The sequence below is a fragment of the Pseudorca crassidens genome, chromosome 2, assembly GCF_039906515.1.
Source record: "Pseudorca crassidens isolate mPseCra1 chromosome 2, mPseCra1.hap1, whole genome shotgun sequence".
Lineage (NCBI taxonomy): Eukaryota > Metazoa > Chordata > Mammalia > Artiodactyla > Delphinidae > Pseudorca > Pseudorca crassidens.
In genome coordinates, this window is record NC_090297.1 from 178,088,494 (window position 1) to 178,107,972 (window position 19,479).

The window sequence follows — 19,479 nt, forward strand, 5'->3', positions numbered from 1 at the left end:
GTTTGATCCTGTAAGTCTTTTCCTTCTCTTGTTTTTCTTACCTAGAGAAGTTCCTTTAGCATTTGTTGTAAAGCTGGTTTGGTGGTGCTGAATTCTCTTAGCTTTTGCTTGTCTGTAAAGGTTTTAATTTCTCCATCAAATCTGAATGAGATCCTTGCTGGGTAGAGTAATCTTGGTTGCAGGTTTTTCCCCTTCATCACTTTCAGTATGTCCTGCCAGTCCCTTCTGGCTTGCAGAGTTTCCGCTGAGAGATCAGCTGTTAACTTTATGGGGATTCCCTTTTGTGTTATTTGTTGTTTTTCCCTTGCTGCTTCTAATTTTTTTCCTTTGTATTTAATTTTTGATAGTTTCATTAATATGTGTCTTGGTGTGTTTCTCCTTGCATTTATCCTGTATGTGACTGTGCTTCTTGGACTTGATTAACTATTTTCTTTCCAATATTAGGGAAATTTTCAACTATAATCTCTTCAAGTATTTTCTCAGTCCCTTTCTTTTTCTCACCTTCTTCTGGGACCCCTATAATTCGAATGCTGGTGCGTTTAATGTTGTCCCAGAGGTCTCTGAGACTGTCCTCAATTCTTTTCATTCTTTTTTCTTTATTCTGCTCTGCAGTAGTTATTTCCAGTATTTTATCTTCCAGGTCACTTATCCTTTCTTCTGCCTCAGTTATTCTACTATTGATCCCTTCTAGAGAATTTTTAATTGCATTTATTGTGCTGTTCATCACTGCTTGTTTGCTCTTTAGTTCTTCTAGGTCCTTGTTAAACGTTTCTTGTATTTTCTCCATTGTATTTCCAAGATTTTGGATCAACTTTACTATCATTACTCTGAATTATTTTTCAAGTAGACTGCCTATTTCTGCTTCATTTGTTTGTTCTGGTAGGTTTTTGCTTTGCTACTTCATCTGCTGTGTGTTTCTCTATCTTCTCATTTTGCTTAACTTACTGTGTTTGGGGTCTCCTTTTCTCAGGCTGCAGGTTCGTAGTTCCCACTGTTTTTGGTGTCTGTCCCCAGTAGCTAAGGTTGGGTCAGTGAATTGTGTAGGCTTCCTGGTGGAAGGGACTAGTGCCTGTGTTCCGGTGGATGAGGCTGGATCTTGTCTTTCTGGTGGGCAGCTGCATGTCTGGTGGTGTGTTTTGGGGTGCCTGTGGCCTTATTATGATTTTAGACAGCCTCTGTGCTAATGGATGGGGTTATGTTACTGCCTTGCTAGTTGTTTGGCATAGGGTGTCCTGCGCTGTATCTTGCTGGTCGTTGAGTGGAGCTGGGTCTTGGCGTTGAGATGGAGATCTCTGGGAGACTTTCGCTGTTTGATATTATGTGGAGCTGCAAGGTCTCTTGTGGACCACTGTCCTGAACTTGGCTCTCCCACCTCAGTGGCACAACCCTGACACCTGGCTGGAGCACTGAGAGCCTGTCCTCCACACAGCTCAGCATAAAAGGGAGAAAAAAAAGAAAGAAAGAAGAAGATAAAATAAAATAAAGTAAAATAAAATAATTAAAATAAAAAATAATTAGTAAGAAAAATATTTTTCAGTTAAAAAAAAACAGAAAAAGCAGACAGACAGAAACCAAGGACAAATGGTAAAAGCAATACTATACAGAGAAAATCACACACAGAAGCATACACATGCACACTCACAAAAAGAGAAAAAGGGAAAAACTATATATATCTCTTTGCTCCCAAAGTCCACTTCCTCAATTTCGGATGATTCATTGTCTATTCAGGTATTCCACAGATGCAGGGTACATCAAGTTGATTGTGGAGATTTAATCCGGTGCTCCTGAGGCTGCTGGAAAAAAGTTCCCTTTCTCTTGTTTGTTTGCACAGCTCCTGGGGTTCAGTTTTGGATTTGGACCCACCTCTGCGTGTAGGTTGTCTGAAGGCATCTGTTCCTCGCTCAGGCAGGACGGGGTTAAAGGAGCAGCTGTTTCAGGGCCTCTGGCTCACTCAGGCCGTGGGGAAGGAGGGATACGGATGCGGGGCGAGCCTGTGGTGGCAGAGTCCAGCTTGACATTTCAGCAGCCTGAGGTGCGCCGTGCGTTCTACCAGCTATGTTGTCCCTGGATCACAGGACCCTGGCAGCGGTGGGCTGCACAGGCTCCCAGGAGGGGAGGTGTGGAAAGTGACCTGTGACAGCCTGTGACACAGGCTTCTTGTTGGCCGCAGCAGCAGCCTTAGCGTCTCATGCCCGTCTCTGGGGTCCGCGCTGTTAGCCGCGGCTCGCGCCCATCTCTGGAGCTCCTTTAAGCAGCGCTCTTAATACCCTCTCCTCGCGCACCAGGAAACAAAGAGGCAAGGAAAAGTCTCTTGCCTCTTCGCCACCTCTAGACTTTCCCGGACTCCCTCCCGGCTAACCGTGGTGCACTAGCCCCCTTCAGGCTGTGTTCACGCTGCCAACCCTGGTCCTCTCCTTGGGATCCGACCGAAGCCCGAGCCTCAGCTCCCAACTCCCGCCCACCCCGGCAGGTGAGTAGACGAGCCTCTCGGGCTGGTGAGTACCGGTTGGTACCGATCCTCTGTGCGGCAATCTCTTCGCTTTGCCCTCCGCACCCCTGTTGCTGTGCTCTCCTCTGCAGCTCCGAAGCTTCCCCCTCCGCCACCTGCAGTCTCCGCCTGCGAAGGAGCTTCCTAGTGTGTGGAAACCTTTCCTCCTTCACAGCTCCCTCCCGCTGATACAGATCCCGTCCCTATTCTTTTGTCTCTGTTTATTCTTTTTTCTTTTGCCCTACCCAGGTACGTGGGGGATTTCTTGCCTTTTGGGAGGTCTGAGGGCTTCTGCCAGCATTCAGTAGGTGTTCTGTAGGAGTTGTTCCACATGTAGATGTATTTCTGATGTATTTGTGGGGAGGAAGGTGATCTCTGCATCTTACTCTTCCGCCATCTTGAAGCTCCTCCTGTGTATGGTTCTTAAATGGATATTTCAAGAAAAAATAAGTACACAATACTTATTTATTTTAAAAATTTATTTAAAAAATTTATTTATTTTTTGTGTGCATTGGGTCTTCATTGCTGTGCGTGGGCTTTCTCTATTTGAGACGAGCAGGGGCTACTCTTCGTTGTGGTGCATGGGTGGGGGCTTCACTTTTTGTGGAGCACGGACTCTAGGCACGTGGGCTTCAGTAATTGTGGCACCCAGGCTCAGTAGTTGTGGTTCGCAGGCTCAGTAGTTGTGGCACATGGGCTTAGTTGCTCCACGGCATGTGGGATCTTTCTGGACCAGGGCTCGAATCCATGTCCTTTTCATTGGCAGGTGGATTCTTAACCGCTGTGCCACAGGGAAGCCCCATAATATTTACGTGTTTATTTTACAAGTAATTTTTTAGATGCAGATTTCAACTTTTACATTCTTAGCAAGATTTGTTTTAAGTGCCAGGATTTAGACTTTAATTTTAATTACTAAAGCATCATTAATATCTTTAATGTTATTTGAATAAAGTACTTTGCAATATTTCTCTGGTATGTGCTTTGAACACATATCTATTTCTCAGAATATTAGTGCTTCAAAAAAGCCATATGTGGGCCTTTTCAAACCTCTTTAAATAAGTTGTATGTATATGGAATTTTTTTTAAAAGAAAAGCAGCATTGAATTAGCAAGCCCACGTCTTCCTTTTCCCGTATGCCAATGCCCACCTTAGGTTTAAGCAACCACATCTCCAAGGCTGTCAAAATTTAATAGAACGAAAGAGAAAATGAGTTTGGATTTTTATTTCACCCTAGATAGCAACTGATTTTGGAAATAGTTTGTAGATTATAGATTGAGGTTTGTAAGGATAGACTTTGAAAGGTATTTCTCTTCCGCATAAGCAATGATCCTGAAATAAAAACTCTCTCAAATGGTCTACCATGCTCTCAGTACTTCTGCTTGGAGCCCTGATATGCCACGCTAGAGAGACCATGTAGACATTTCAGTCCATGCTCAGCAGTCTACCTGCCCTTCAATCATCCCAGCTGTCAATCCAAAGCACCACATGTGCTATGTCTTTAAAATAAAATTAAATTAAATTTAAACAGAATAATATTATTTGTAAACTATTACCAGATAATTGCCACACAGCTTCCATCCCTTTGTTTTTAATTTCCAATTAGGAAAATATTTGATTCAACAAAGAAAACATCCCAAATTTCAATTGAACTCACAAAATTTATGCATAAAGTAACTGATTTACTAAATCAGATTTGTTTGTATCCATCTATTATCTATTTAATTATGCATTTTAATAATGGTGTAATTTAACAAAGTAATTTACTTAAAATATTTTTCTTACAAAGTGCAAAGTAACATCTTCAAATTACAACAGAAATCCTCTTTCAAACTGTTTTGTAGGAAGAAGAAAATAGATTTTTTAAAGAATAAATACTTAAGTTTACCCTAAATCTAAAGTCTCTCCTCTGAAAGCTTTTGGAGATCAATAAAAAAGGGAGAATGAAAAGTAAACTGTGAAATAGAACAATTTTATATGGCTGTATAGACCTATCACTTTTGAAAAGTGGTTGGCTGAAGGATTATTTTAATATTTTAAAATCAATACTGTTACACAGAATAAAGGGAAGGCTTAAGGTGATTTTATTTTACTTTAAATATGCAAATAATGTTTTTCAAATGTCCTTTGACATTTTGTGAGAATGTTTTATTTGCACAAGTTTTATCTGCATGCAACTCAGAGTGGTATATATTTTTTTGTGATGGATAATACAACATTATTTGGTTGGTGTCACTCCACTTGTCTATTTTCTGGTGTTCCCAGTATCTATCTCTGTGTGATAAGCCACCCCCAGGTCAAATGACCTAAACCATTTTATTATTCTTATGGACTCTGTTAGTCAGAGGCTCAGAGAGGGGGCAGTGGGGAGATATCATCTTAGCCCATAATGTCTGGGGCCTCATCTGGACAACCTGAATGGCTTGGGGTGGCTTGTATAGATGGGGTCAAAATACTTGAAGCTGGAATATCTAATTCCAAGATGGCCTTTTAAAATCACACATCTGGTTTCTGCTGGGAAGGCTGAGGGCAGATTCAGCTCGCATTGTTGACTGGCATGTTCCAGAAACAATCTCCTGTAACTGATACTTGTATTTGTACAAACTGGCTAAGCATATATAATTACTGAAAAGATACATTAAATATTCAAGACCTATCCATTATTATTGGCAGCTATGGTAAGCCCATTATCTTATTGTCTATGATTTTGTAATTGTAATAGTTGGTTATTCCTTTTGAGAAAGGAGGTTAGTTTCTAATTTGTGACCACACTCATTGTTTTAAATTTTATATTTTGTCCACGGAATAATTGACACTCTCTCCATTTGTTGTGCTATTTTCTGTCTATCCATCTATCTATCATCTACTTACTTACTTGTATTTATATACATCTATATATATGTAGAGTGAGTTCATTAAAATTCTTTTTTTAAATTGAAGTATAGTTGATTTACAATGTTGTGTTAATTTTTGCTGTACACCAAAGTGATTGTTTTATATATATATATATATATATATATATATATATATGTGTGTGTGTGTGTTTTTAAAAATATTCTTTTCCATTATGGTTTATCAAAGGATATTGAATATAGTTTTCTGTGCTATATGGTAGGACCTTGTTATTTATCCATTCTACCTGTAATAGTTTACATCTGCTGGCCCAGACTTCCCACTTCATCCCTCCCCTAACCCCCTCCCCTTTGACAACCACAAGTCTCTTCTCTGTGTCCATAAATCTTTCTGTTTCATAGATAGGTTCATCTGTGTCATATTTTAGATTCCACATATAAATGATAACTTATGGTATTTGTCTTTCTCTTTCTGACTTACTTCACTTAGTATGATAATCTCTAGGTCGATCCATGTTGCTGCAAATGGCATTGTTCTGTTATTTTTTGTGGCTGAGTAGTATTCCATTGTGCATATGTACAATATCTTCTTTATCCATTCATCTGTTGGTGGACGTTTAGGTTGTTTCCATGTCTTGGCTATTGTGAATAGTGCTGCTATGAACATAGGGGTGCATGTATCTTTTTGAATTAGAGTTTTGTCTGGCTATATGCCGAGGAGTGGGGTTGCTATATCATACAGTAGCTCTATTTTTAGTTTTTTGAGGAACCTCCATACTGTTCTCCACAGTGGCTATACCAACTTACATTCCCATGAACAGTGTAGGAGGGTTCCCTTTTCTCCACATCCTCTTCAGCATTTGTTATTTGTAGAGTGTTTAATGACGGCCATTCTGATTTGTGTGAGGTGGTACCTCATTGGTTGTTTTGATTTGCATTTCTCTAATAATTAGTGATGCTGAGCATCTTTTTCATGTATCTGTTGGCCATCTGTATGTCTTCTTTGGAGAAATGTCTATTTAGGTTTTCTGCCCATTTTTCTATTGGGTTGTTGGTTTTTGTTCTTGTTGTTGAGTTGTATGAGCTATTTGTATACTTCAGAAATTAAGCCCTTGTTGATCACATCATTTGCAAATATTTTCTCCCATTCTGTAGGTTGTCTTTTCATTTTGTTTATGGTTTCCTTTGCTGTGCAAAAGCCTGCAAGTTTGATTAGGTCTCACATGTTTAGTTTTGTTTTTATTTCTAACTGCCTTGGGAGACTGACCTGCGAAAAGGTTGGTACGATTTGTCAGAGAATGTTTTGCCTACAATGTCTTCTAGGAGTTTTATGGTGTCATGTCTTATATTTAAGTCTTTAAGCCATTTTGAGTTTATTTTTTGTATATGGTGTGAGGGTGTTTTCTAATTTCATTGATTTACATGCAGCTGTCCAACTTTCCCAACACCACTTGCTGAAGAGACTGTCTTTATTCCATTGTATATTCTTGCCTCCTTTGTTGAAGATTAATTGACCATAGGTGTGTAGGTTTATTTCTTGGCTCTCTATTCTGTTCCATTGATCCATATGTCTATTTTTGTGGCAATACCATGCTGTTTTGGATACTGTATATTTGTAGTATTGTCTGAAGTCTAGGAGGGTTATGCCTGCTGCGTTGTTCTTTTTCTTCAGGATTGCTTTGGCAATGCTGGGCCTTTTATGATTCCATAAAAAATTTTAGGATTATTTGTTTTAGTTTTGTGAAAAATGTCATGGGTAATTTGATAGGGATCTCATTAAATCTGTAGATTGCTTTGGGTAGTATGGCTATTTTAACAATATTAATTCTTCCAATCCAAGAGCATGGGATATTTTTCCATTTCTTTGAATCATCTTCAATTTCCTTTATTAGTGTTTTACTGTATAGTTCTCAGCATGTAAGTCTTTCACCTCCTTTGTCAGGTTTATTCCTAAGTATTTTATTTGAGGCAGGGAGATTGTAAAAGGTATTTTTTTTTTTACATTCCATTTCTGATATTTCATTGTTAGTATAAACAAATGCAACAGATTTCTGTATGTTAATCTTGTATCCTGCTACCTTGCTGAATTTATTTATCAGTTCTAATAAATTTTGTGTGGAGTCTTTAGGGTTTTATATATATAGTATCCTGTCATCTGCATATAATGATAATTTTACCTCTTCCCATTTGGATACCATTTATTTCTCCTTCTTGTCTGATTGCTGTGGCTAGGACTTTCAATACTGTGTTGAATAGAAGAGGTGAAAATGGGCATCCTTGTCTTTCTCCAGATATTAGTGGAAAGGCTTTCAGCTTTTCACCATTGAGTATTATATTGGTTGTGGGTTTGTCATAAATAGCTTTTATTATGTTGGTATATGTTCTGTCTATACCCACTTTTTTAAGAGTTTTTATCATGAATGGATGTTGAATTTTGTCAAGTGCTTTTTCTGCATCTATAGAAATGATCATGTGGTTTTTGTATTTTCTTTTGTTGATGTGGTGTGTCACACTGATTGATTTGCGTATGTTGAACTATACTTATGAACTTGGGATGAATCCCACTTGGTCATCGTATATGATCTTTTTTATGTATTGTTGGATTCTGTTTGCTAATATTTTGTTGAGAATTTTTGAATCTATATTCATCAAAGATATTGGCCTGTAATTTTATTTTTTGGAGGTGTCTTTGTCTGGTTTTGGTATCAAGGTGATGGTGGCTTTGTAGAATGTCTTTGGGAGTGTTCTCTCCTCTTCAGTTTTTGGGAAGAGTTTGAGAAAGATCAGTATAATTTCTTCTTTGTATGTTTGGTAGAATTCTCCTGTGATGCCATCTGGTCCTGGACATTTGTTTGTAGGGAGTTTTTAAATTACAGATTCTATTTCACTTCTAGTAATTAGTCTGTTCAAATTATCTATTTCTTCTTTTTTTTAACTTTTTTTTACATCTTTATTGGAGTATAATTGCTTTACAATGGTGTGTTAATTTCTGCTTTATAAAAAAGTGAATCAGTTATACATATACATATGTTCCCATATGGCTTCCCTCTTGCATCTCCCTCCCTCCCACCCTCCCTATCCCACCCCTCTAGGTGGTCACAAAGCACGCAGCTGATCTCCCTGTGCTATGCGGCTGCTTCCCACTAGCTATCTATTTTACGTTTGGTAGTGTATATATGTCCATGCCACTCTCTCGCTTTGTCGTAGCTTACCCTTCCCCCTCCCTATGCCCTCAAGTCTATTCTCTAGTAGGTCTGTGTCTTTATTCCTGTCTTACACCTAGGTTCTTCATGACATTTTTTCCCCTAAATTCCATATATATGTGTTAGCATACGGTATTTGTCTTTCTCTTTCTGACTTACTTCACTCTGTATGACAGACTCTAGGTCCATCCACCTCATTACAAATAGCTCAATTTCGTTTCTTTTTATGGCTGAGTAATATTCCATTGTATATATGTGCTACATTTCCTTTATCCATTCATCCGATGATGGACACTTAGGTTGTTTCCATCTCCTGGCTATTGTAAATAGAGCTGCAATGAACATTTTGGTAAATGACTCTTTTTGAATTATGGTTTTCTCAGGGTATATGCCCAGTAGTGGGATTGCTGGGTCATTTGGTAGTTCTATTTGTAGTTTTTTAAGGTACCTCCATACTGTTCTCCATAGTGGCTGTACCAATTCACATTCCCACCAGCAGTGCAAGAGTGTTCCCTTTCTCCACACCCTCTCCAGCATTTACTGTTTCTAGATTTTTTTGTGGCCATTTTGACTGGTGTGAGATGATATCGCATTGTAGTTTTGATTTGCATTTCTCTAATGATTAATGATGTTGAGCATTCTTTCATGTGTTCGCAGTCTGTATATCTTCTTTGGAGAAATGTCTATTTAGGTCTTCTGCCCATTTTTGGATTGGGTTGTTTGTTTTTTTGTTATTGAGCTGCATGAGCTGCTTGTAAATTTTGGAGATTATATTTCTTCTTGATTCAATTTTGGTGGGCTGTATGTTTTTAGAAACTTGTCCATTTCTTCTAGATTATCAAATTTGTTGGCATATAATTGTTCATAGCATTCTTTTATTTTGTTTGTTTTTATTTCTGCAGTATCAGTTGTGATTTCTCCTCCTTCATTTCTTATTTTGTTTATTTGGGTCTTCTCTCTTTTCTTCTTGATGAGCCTGGCCAGAGGTTTGTCAATCTTGTTTACCATTTCAAAGAACCAGTTCTTGGTTTTATTTATTTTTTTCTGTTTTTTTAATCTCTATATTATTTATTTCCTCTCTGATCTTTATTATTTCCTTCCTTTTGCTGACCTTAAGTTTTGTTTGTTCCTCTTTTTCTAATTCTTTTAAGTGGTAGATTAGGCTGTTTATTTGAGGTTTTTCTTGTCTTTTTGAGGAAGGTCTGTATTGCTATGAACTTCCCTCTAAGAACTGCTTTTGCTGCATCCCATAGATTTTATATGGTGTGCTTTCATTGTCATTTGTCTCAAGGTATTTTTTAATTTCCTCTTTGATTTCATTGTTGACTGATTGGTTTTTTAGTAGCATGTTGTTTTGTCTCCATGTAATTGTTTTTTTCTCATTTCGTTTTCTGTGGTTGATTTGTAGTTTCATGCCATGGTGATCAGAAAAGTTGTTTGAGAAGATTTCTATACTCTTAAATTTATTGAGACTTGTTTTGTGCCCTACTATGTGGTCAATCCTAGAGAATGTTCCATGTGCACTTGAAAAGACCATTAAAATTCCTAATTATAATTTTTGTAATTTACAATAATTAAAGAGACATTCAAATGAAATGCAACTAAATTATTGGTCCATCAAGATGAAGACTTGAGTAGATGCATTTGCTTCCTGTTCTTTAAGGAAACAATGTAATGATGGTAAACAGACACAAAATGAAATGACTCTATTGGTTAGAAAAAAGGATTCTTTGGACCATTAAAGATTTTAATAAAGCTCTAGAAGAAATAGAGGGGAAGGTGATAATGAATAAAATAGAGGCTAGATACTCAAAGCCTATAATATGGCCAGGCTGGGATAGCAGTGAGGAAAGCAAACTAATCTATGCAGTCTCCAGATTTGTAATCTGGCAGAAAAAAGTGAAGAGGGGAAGTGGACCTCAAAATAGGTGAATTGACTAAAAATATGTCCATGGAGAGTGAAGCCAGTATGACTCTGTTTCTTCTCTCATCTCTCGATTTTTATTTTTAGTACTTCCACAGTTATGCCTTTTCTCCCATTAAACTGAACAACTTATATTTAAACGTGGATCATCAGCTTAATAAAAGATGAGAAAACTCACTTTCTCACTGTAAATTATACTACCTACATCTAAAAATACTGAAAATATGTATATATAAACTGACATACCAAAAAGTTCTCTGATTCATGGAAAGGAGAAATAGTGCAAAATTGCCAATGAAAAACACAATTATGAAATGTATAGCTTCTTCTTGGCTTTGTTTATATTAGTAATTCACAAAATTGTATCTCATGTAACAGAACATATTCCACTTGTATGTGGTACCAGTTAAATTTCAATTCCATGTTGAGTCCAAACATTCAGAAAAAAAATTTCTTTTAGAGAGAAATAGAAAGTATGAATGCAGTCATAATAATGTCTTTACAGCCAACAATTGTTTTCACATATTTTCGATTTAGAAATGAAGAAGTCAGAGAAATATCTTCCAGAGTGAGTTGTCATATTTCATTGACTGGAGAGAATACACAATGGCTGAGAGACCAACAATGCATTGTACAGTTGACACAACTGAATGCTTGCTGGATGAAAAATCAGTAAAGCAAATGATGACACTGCCACTTTGCAGTAAAAGAGTAACTTGTTAAATTACAGATTTAACTGCAAACAGTAAGTTAATATCTGACCTATGGATGAATTTACTAGTGGAGCTGGACTTGATGTTTTCCTTCCATCCAGTGTCAGTCCCAAATTGTCTCTGAAGAAGAAGATGTTAGTGTGACTGTGTGTGTGTTTATGTGTGTGTGCATGTATGTGGATGCTTATCAACAACAATAAAGAGTGATGACGTAATCCAATGTTTAATACATTTTTTAAAATTATCTGATTTATCCTAAACAACTCTCTCTGGTAACATTTACTCTGATGGTGTGAAAACATAGTGTGTAAAAGTACTGCTGCCTTAGCACAAGTCAAGATAGTGACACCAAAACATATTAGTAGTCACTGTTCTTCACTGCCATGTACTGCTTCCGCCCCCTTACAAATAAAAAAACCGAATTTCACTTAAGAATGTCTTTAATTGGTAATTCCCTGGCAGTCCAGTGGTTAGAACTCTGTGCTTCCATTGCATGGGGCACGGGTTCAATCCCTGGTCATGGAACTAAGATTCTGCAAGGTGTGTGGCATGACCAAAATATATACATATATATGTGTGTGTGTGTGTGTGTGTGTGTGTGTGTGTGTGTGTGTGTGTCTGGGTGTGTGTGTAATAAAACATCCTTAATAAAAATGAATATTTTTGAATGTTACTAAATTTGGACAGTTGAATATATATCTATTTTTAATATGTCTACTGAGATTTAATTGACATACCATAAATTCCACATATTTATCGCATGCAGTTTGGTATGTTTTGACTAACTTTTGACTAACGTATACACCTGTGAACCCATCAGTTCAATCAAGATAGATAATGAACAAGTCCATCAGACCTGAATTTCCCATGCTCTAGAGCAACCACTCATTCCTCCTTTTCATGCCACCTGCCCCACTACTATCCACTGGCAATGAATGATTTGCTTCACTGTTGTTTAGTTTGTATTTTCTGCAAGTCTACAATTTTGCTATCTGTTTATCTTCTTTGGTGAAGTGTCTGCCCAAATCATTTGTCTATTTTTTATTCAGAGGTTTGGTTTCTTACTGAGTTTTGAGAGCTCCTAATGTATTCTACATACAACTCTTTTATCAGTTGTGTGATTTTCAAATCTTTTCCCTCAGTCTGTGTCTAAACTTTTCATCTTCTTAATGGTATGTTTTGAAGAGCAGAATTTTTTCATTTTGATGAAGTCCAATTTATCCTTTCTCTTCTTAAGAAACTACCACTTAATGAGTTTCAGTGTAGTATCTAGGAAGAGATCTAAGATGATCTGAAATGACTATTGAAATATGCTATTAAAATACTGTAAGATAAGAATTTCTTCATAAACTTCAAACAAAGTATAGCAACATGTTAAATGTGGAAGCAGATAAAAGAATTCAGCTCTCTTCTACCAAGCTAGACTTTAAGGAACTTGCAAAAACTTAATTCACTATTTTTGTTGTTGTCTTGGAAAATAGAGTTAATTTTCATAAAATGTCTTTATATTAACATGTGACAGGCTTATCACGCTTGTTTTAAGTAAATTAATATATACATATTTAAAATATTTTCTCAATTCAAATTTCCAATATGGCAAATGTAAATCTATTAAGATACATCCCACATAAATAACATCTCTTTTGGGGGGCCTGATAATTTTTAAGTGTGTAAAAAGTTCAAAGACCAAAAATTTTGAGAAATACTAATTAAGACATATTACAAAAACATATATGGATAGAGTTTTTATTTTTCTTCTACTCACAAGAGAATTAATTCTCATTGAAGCCAAGTAATTTGTCCAGTGCCATCCAATTCAAATATGGTAGACAAATGTAAAATAAATAGCTAGTGGGAAGCAACCATATAGCACAGGGAGATCAACTTGGTGCTTTGTGACCACCTAGAGGGGTGGGATAGGGAGGATGGGAGGGAGATGCAAGAGGGAGGAGATATGGGGATATATGTATATGTATAGCTGATTTACTTTGTTATAAAGCAGAAACTAACACACCATTGTAAAGCAATTATACTCCAATAAAGATGTTTAAAAAAAATAAATATGGTAGAGCTGGGTTTTGACCCAGCCTCTGATTTAGGGAATGGATTTGGAGAATAATGGAAAATATGAAGAATGAAGAAAAAGGAAAAATAGATTGAAAAGGGAAAAGAAAGGAACAGTTGAAATCTGATCATGAGGGAGAAGAGGGGATTATGAATTTCATGCTATTTGACCCTGTCCTGGGAGTCTAATGTACGCTCAGTAATTGTACTTTCTAATACTATACTTATTCTGCTGAAATTTCTGGAAGATTTTATTGTTATTGTTTGATTTTGATTTGATTTTAGAATTCTCCTTTTTTATTTTATTTCATGTTATTTTTAGGTTTTGCCTTCAACACTTTCTTGAGAGAATTTAGGCTTAGATATAATAATCATTTGTTTGTAGCTAGTAATGTTTGGAGCTTGTAAAGGACCTTTTTCCTTACTGTTTGTCTAATATTTTCTCTCTTCCATTAATTTTTCTTCCCTTTAAGCACTGGCACACAGTGCTCTAATTTCTTTTTTCTTTTTTTTCACTACGCGGGCCTCTCACTGTTGTGGCCTCTCCCGTTGCGGAGCATGGGCTCCGGACGCGCAGGCTCAGCGGCCATGGCTCACGGGCCCAGCCACTCCACGGCATGTGGGATCTTCGTGGACTGGGCCATGAACCCGTGTCCCCTGCGTCGGCAGGTGGACTCTCAACCACTGCGCCACCAGGGAAGCCCTCTAATTTCTTTTCGAGGGCTTGCTTTAGCAGATGTCTGAAAATTTTCAAATTTCTTCTCCTAACTCCACCTTTCAGCATAATTTTTTTTCCTGATGACTAAAAATTTGTTCCACTGTCTTGATATTCTTCTCTCTTAGTTTGAGGATTCATAACGTGCCATTAAGCAAAAGCAATAATGTAATGATTTCTGCTTCCCGCAGATATGTGTTTTAATGCACATTTTAGGTAATGCGTATTTCTGAGATGAATATCATTTTTAGATGACATTATAATAATCACTGTAAATCATGTCATTTGGTCATGGGTGATACTTTCATTCATTATAATTACTTTTGCAAAATTTTTATTAAAACCTCTTATTAAAAATATATATTGAGTTCTTATTGAATACCAGACACTGATCAAGCATTGGCACAATAGTAGTAAAAAGGCAGATAACGTCTTTGCTTTCAAAGACCTTACATTTTGATAAGCGTAGACAAAATAACTAGTTAATTAAATTAATGAAACAAAGTTATTGCAGATAGCAATAAGGATTATTATGAGAATAAAACAGAGAAGGGTTGTGGGCCAAATGACAGTAAGTTTTTATTTATGGGCAGGACAGAGAAGGCTTCTAAGGAATTTGAACTGAAAAGTAAACAACATGAAGAAGCCAGTTGAAAGGGAGGAAAACTTCCTGGTCAGAGTGGACCACAGTGCAAACGTCCATATGCAGAGCTAACTTAGGTGCTCAAAGGCAGATGGAAGCTAAGCTTGCCAGGTCACAATAGCTAGAGTAAGTATGAAGTCAATAGTTAGATGAGAGCTAGATCATACCGAGCCTTGCAGACCAAAATAAGAAATTTATATTGTATTCTGAGCACAGTGATAAGACATGGAGAAGTTTAAAGTGGAGCGACATAAAGTTATGAAGATTACTCCAGCTACTTTGTGGATAATCAACTGAGAGGACAAGAGCAGAAGCAGGAAGATCAGTTAGGAGGATGATACCTGACTCCAGAGAGGATGCAGTGTTAGCTCGCACTAGTATGGTAGAAATAAAGAGAGCAAACAGGTGGAAATCAGGACATACTTTGGTGGAAGAGACTTGTTGGGGAATGACTCAGGCTGTCATTTAGTGGTTTGTCCCTATTTATCTAGGGGAAGAGCAGTGTCACGAAGCGAGACAGGAAAACTGGAATTGGAGGCATCGAAAGTGATGTTGTTGGAAGCGTCAAGTCAGACTTGTCCATAGCAATTACATTCACAGTCATCCCATAGAAGCAAATACACATCAGTGGAAAAGAAAGAGTGCAGTTTCATGTATGCTCATATGAGCCTCTGCTTGTTTTTTTGGCATGTTTACACAACTAGCAGTTTATGATGATTACTTTCACATCTTGGAGATATTTTTAAAATTTTCAGTAAAAGATATCCCACTCTTAGAATACTAGGACTCTTTTTTTATTACTAAAACAATACTTTTCAATACTCATCCTTTAATGAAATTAATTTATATTTCTTAATAAAGTTGAGAATATTTAGAATTTACAATTTATGGTCTCATAACATGTCTTGCAATATTAAGCTTCAAGATACATTTGATTTCTCAGTATTTTACATGAACTTATCATTTGAAAACACTCCACATTTTCTTTTTATTTTTAATGTTGTTACTATGGTAACCATAGATGTTTTTTGATATTTCACCTCAAAAAAGGAGCCGTGTCATTTTAGACAAATAATATGGAATGTGGTTTCCCGATCTCTCCCTATCTTTTTCTCTTTATCATTATGATGACAGAACGTAATGATAATTTTAAAATTCTGACTGTATAATGCCAACTTACTGTAGGGTTTGTAGCATGTCTTAGTTTTCTTTGCTTCATGTTGCTGTAACGTAAATACTAAATGGCTACCTAATTTTACCATTTAAGCAATAGTTATCCTCCTATTATAGTTTTGTGGTGTGAAAATTGACTGTCTGTGTAAATTAGAGACCTTGAATCGTACTACATAACAAGCAGTTACCTTGAATCATACTACATAACGAGCAGTTATATAAATTCTTGGCAAAGCTTCAAGCAAAAGTGAAACTCCTGCTAGAATACTCAGTACATTTAAGATTTGAGCTGTGTGATGTGTTGTGTTTGCAAGTCTAAACTTTAAAGCAGGTGTCCTGATGGAAGATTTTTTTTTATTTGAATCAACTGCCTGTTTAAGCTAATTTTAGCTAAACTTCAAATCCCCTCTTTTTAGAAAACCTAGTATAGGAGCGATCTGCTACTTGACTCTCTGATATCTATTTTCCCCTTAAAACAATGTAACCTGATTTTATTTAAGTTGGTGATTTTCCAGCTTTTCTAGCTGGTAAGGATTGCTAACGAGCTATAAAAGGATGTCAGTTGGGGTGGATTCTGGGAAACCTTTATGAAAGGTTCTAACTCAACTGTGATGTACACTTTTTTGTTATTCTCCTTTCTTCTTACATGCTTTCTATAGATGATGACCTATTGCTTCAGAGGCCATATTGGGCCATGAAGAAGTAGTCTGAGCATAGGAACCTTGAGCTAAGAATGGACAGGGAGAAAGTTAAAAAAAAAAAAAAAAAAAAAGACGAGCTTCTTATGTCATTCTGGAGCTTTTATAATAGCCCTGTACCACTGGATTTCATGTTACATAAAAAAAATAAAACTTTATACATTGGATAAGTTGCTAGGTCTTCTGTTATGGTCTCCCAAACGTACTGCCTAACTCATGCACCTTATATAATGAAGCCAGCTGTTATGTCTGCATGCTTTGATATTCCAGATCTGCTAATATTAATCATTCTCTCTGAGGTTTACTTTATGTTTATTCTGTATGAGCTACTTTGAACCTTTCATTTGACCTTCACAATGACTCTATGAAGTATTTATTATTATCTCCATTGTTTGGATGAGAGAACCTTAACATGAGACTGGGGTACGGATGTTTACCAAGGTCACATGGCTTCTGAGTTCTGTTGACATTTGAATCTACCCAGCCTGCCCCAGGGGAACTTCCTTAACTTTCTTAACTAACTTCCTTAACTTTCTTAACTAACTTTCTTTATATGCCCTCTAGAAAGCTGTAGGTCTGCGTTTGGAATAGGGCCCTAAATTGAGTCTGAAAGAATATTTTGTTGTTAAAGGGGAATAGCTATAAACCTGGTTAATGAGGTCACAATAGTATGCAGTTTTTCTCAACAGCTTATTCTTTAATTACCTGATTTAACAAATATTTTTGTTGTTTGTTTTAAACATTTTGATTCAAGGATAGGAGTGGATGTTAAACAAATACTCTGTAGAAGAAAGTTTCTTCTCCCAGTAGGTTATCATTAATAGTCTATGGATCAAAATAAAAGTGAAATTCAATCTCAGGATCAGAAATAAAGGAAAATGATATTATCTTAATAAAGAGTAAATATTCTAGAAATTACTAAGATGGGTCCTAAAATCGCAGAAATATCAATTATTTATGGACTATATCTGCTGTATGTATGTGAAGCTCGGTACAGGAATTATCATATTTAATTCAAGCAATAACATTATGTCTAGGGTGCAATACTTTCCCAATTTTATAGGGAGATGGAGAACTAAAGGAATATTAGGTAATTTGGAACATTCATATGCAGACTGGGTGAGCATATAAACAATATTTTGTTTCGTGTTGTATTGTTTCTCCTAAAACAGTGCCTATCATATAGTATTATAGGTACTAATAATGGTTTGGAATAAAAATCACACATCTGGGAGGGATGGAGCTGGTTTTAACACTCCATGTTTAACTCCACAATGCAACTTTATACCACTGTTCAGTAGTGTTTAATTTGGAAAGAAGTTGAAAATTCTGTTCTGACAGTAGAATTGCAAAGAGACAACAGTTTAAAAATAAATAGATGCCTGTAAAGTAGATAATTATCATGCTTAGATGTTGCTTTTTGGGAAGAACCCTTGATGATTAGGAGAAAACCAGGAACTTTAAGGCCAAGTTAATATGAAGCAAATTATTTCTATTTATATATAGTTATTTCTGTTATTGTTGTCAACTCATTTAAAGATATAAGTGTGGACATTAACTTTGAAACTTGTGTTTCTCCCTTGGCTCTAGTTTATTTCTCTGTCAGGAGTATGACTCATAGCTACATATCATTAAGACCAAAACTTTTCTCAAATACTAGGCTTATAATTTAATATAAGATTTATTGATTTTATCTAAATATAAAAGTTGTAGTAATAATAATAGTGACTCAGGAGTGCACTTATTCTGTGCCTTTTCTAATTCTCCATACTGACTCTGATGCTCTATTGTGATAATGGATATGGAAGAGCTTGATTAAACTCATGGTCTAAATACCATTTTAATTATATGTATGTATGTTTGTGTGTGTGAATTGATGTAATTTTTTTTGGTGAATGTGTGAAAAAGGTGTTGGTTCAATTAGCCAGATAAGCAGATAGTTGCTTCTTAAAGTATTTAACTGTTGAGCAACTATACCTCACATATGTAAAAATATTTCAATAATTAGACAACTTAAATCTCTATCTTGTTAAAACAGAAAGAAGTTAAATCAGTTCTGCTCAACTTTTTTTCTATTATTACCCCCCACCAAGGAGCTTTTTTAGACATTAGTTTTCTAATTACCTTCATGTGAAATTTTTTACCACATGTATACTGTATATTTGTTTATATACTTTATGTATATCTGCTTTATGCAAAAGTAAGATAAATAATTTTCACTATCTGCACCATCAGTTTCAGCACCCTTGGGGTGATGTCTCTCATGAGAATGTGTGTTATAAATAATCATTTGTAGAGTAGCATTAGTAGGAACTTCATGATAATAAAAATAAATGAGTTGATGCTGACTGAATGAGACCTACTTAATTATTGAATTAGAATAGTGGGACTGAACTTTGAAGTGCTTATAAAATATGTGCACAGAGTTTTTGATACTTCTCCGTGCAGGAAGTAGAGCTTAATTCTCCTGCCCTTAAGTGTGGGCAGGATTTAGTGAGTTATTTCTAACAAATAGGATATGGCAAAAGTGACACTGTATAATTTGTGACTCAGTCATTAAAAGTCTCTCAGCCTCCCCCTTAGTCTCTCTTTTGGATCCCTGGCATTGGGGAAAGACAGCTGTCATGTGAGAACACTCAAGAAGTCCTTTACAAAGGCTCACATGGCAAGGAGCTGAGGCCACCTGCCAACAGCCATGTGAGTGAATCATCTTGGCAATAGATCCTCAAGCTCCAGTCAGACCTTCAAATTATTGCAGCTTCTGCCAGTATGTTGATTGCACCCTGGTGAGAATTCCATGTGAGAACCACCGAATTCAAGCTCTGGGAGAACCAATCGCAGAAACCTGACCCACAGAACAACGAGATTAAAAGTTTGTAATTTTAAGATGCTAAATTTTGTGGCCATTTGTCATGTAACAATTGATAACTGGTATACTATAGTTAATGACTTTTGCACATATCTGCTTTTCTTTTGATATAATTATTTTCACTGTGGGAATAGATTCTA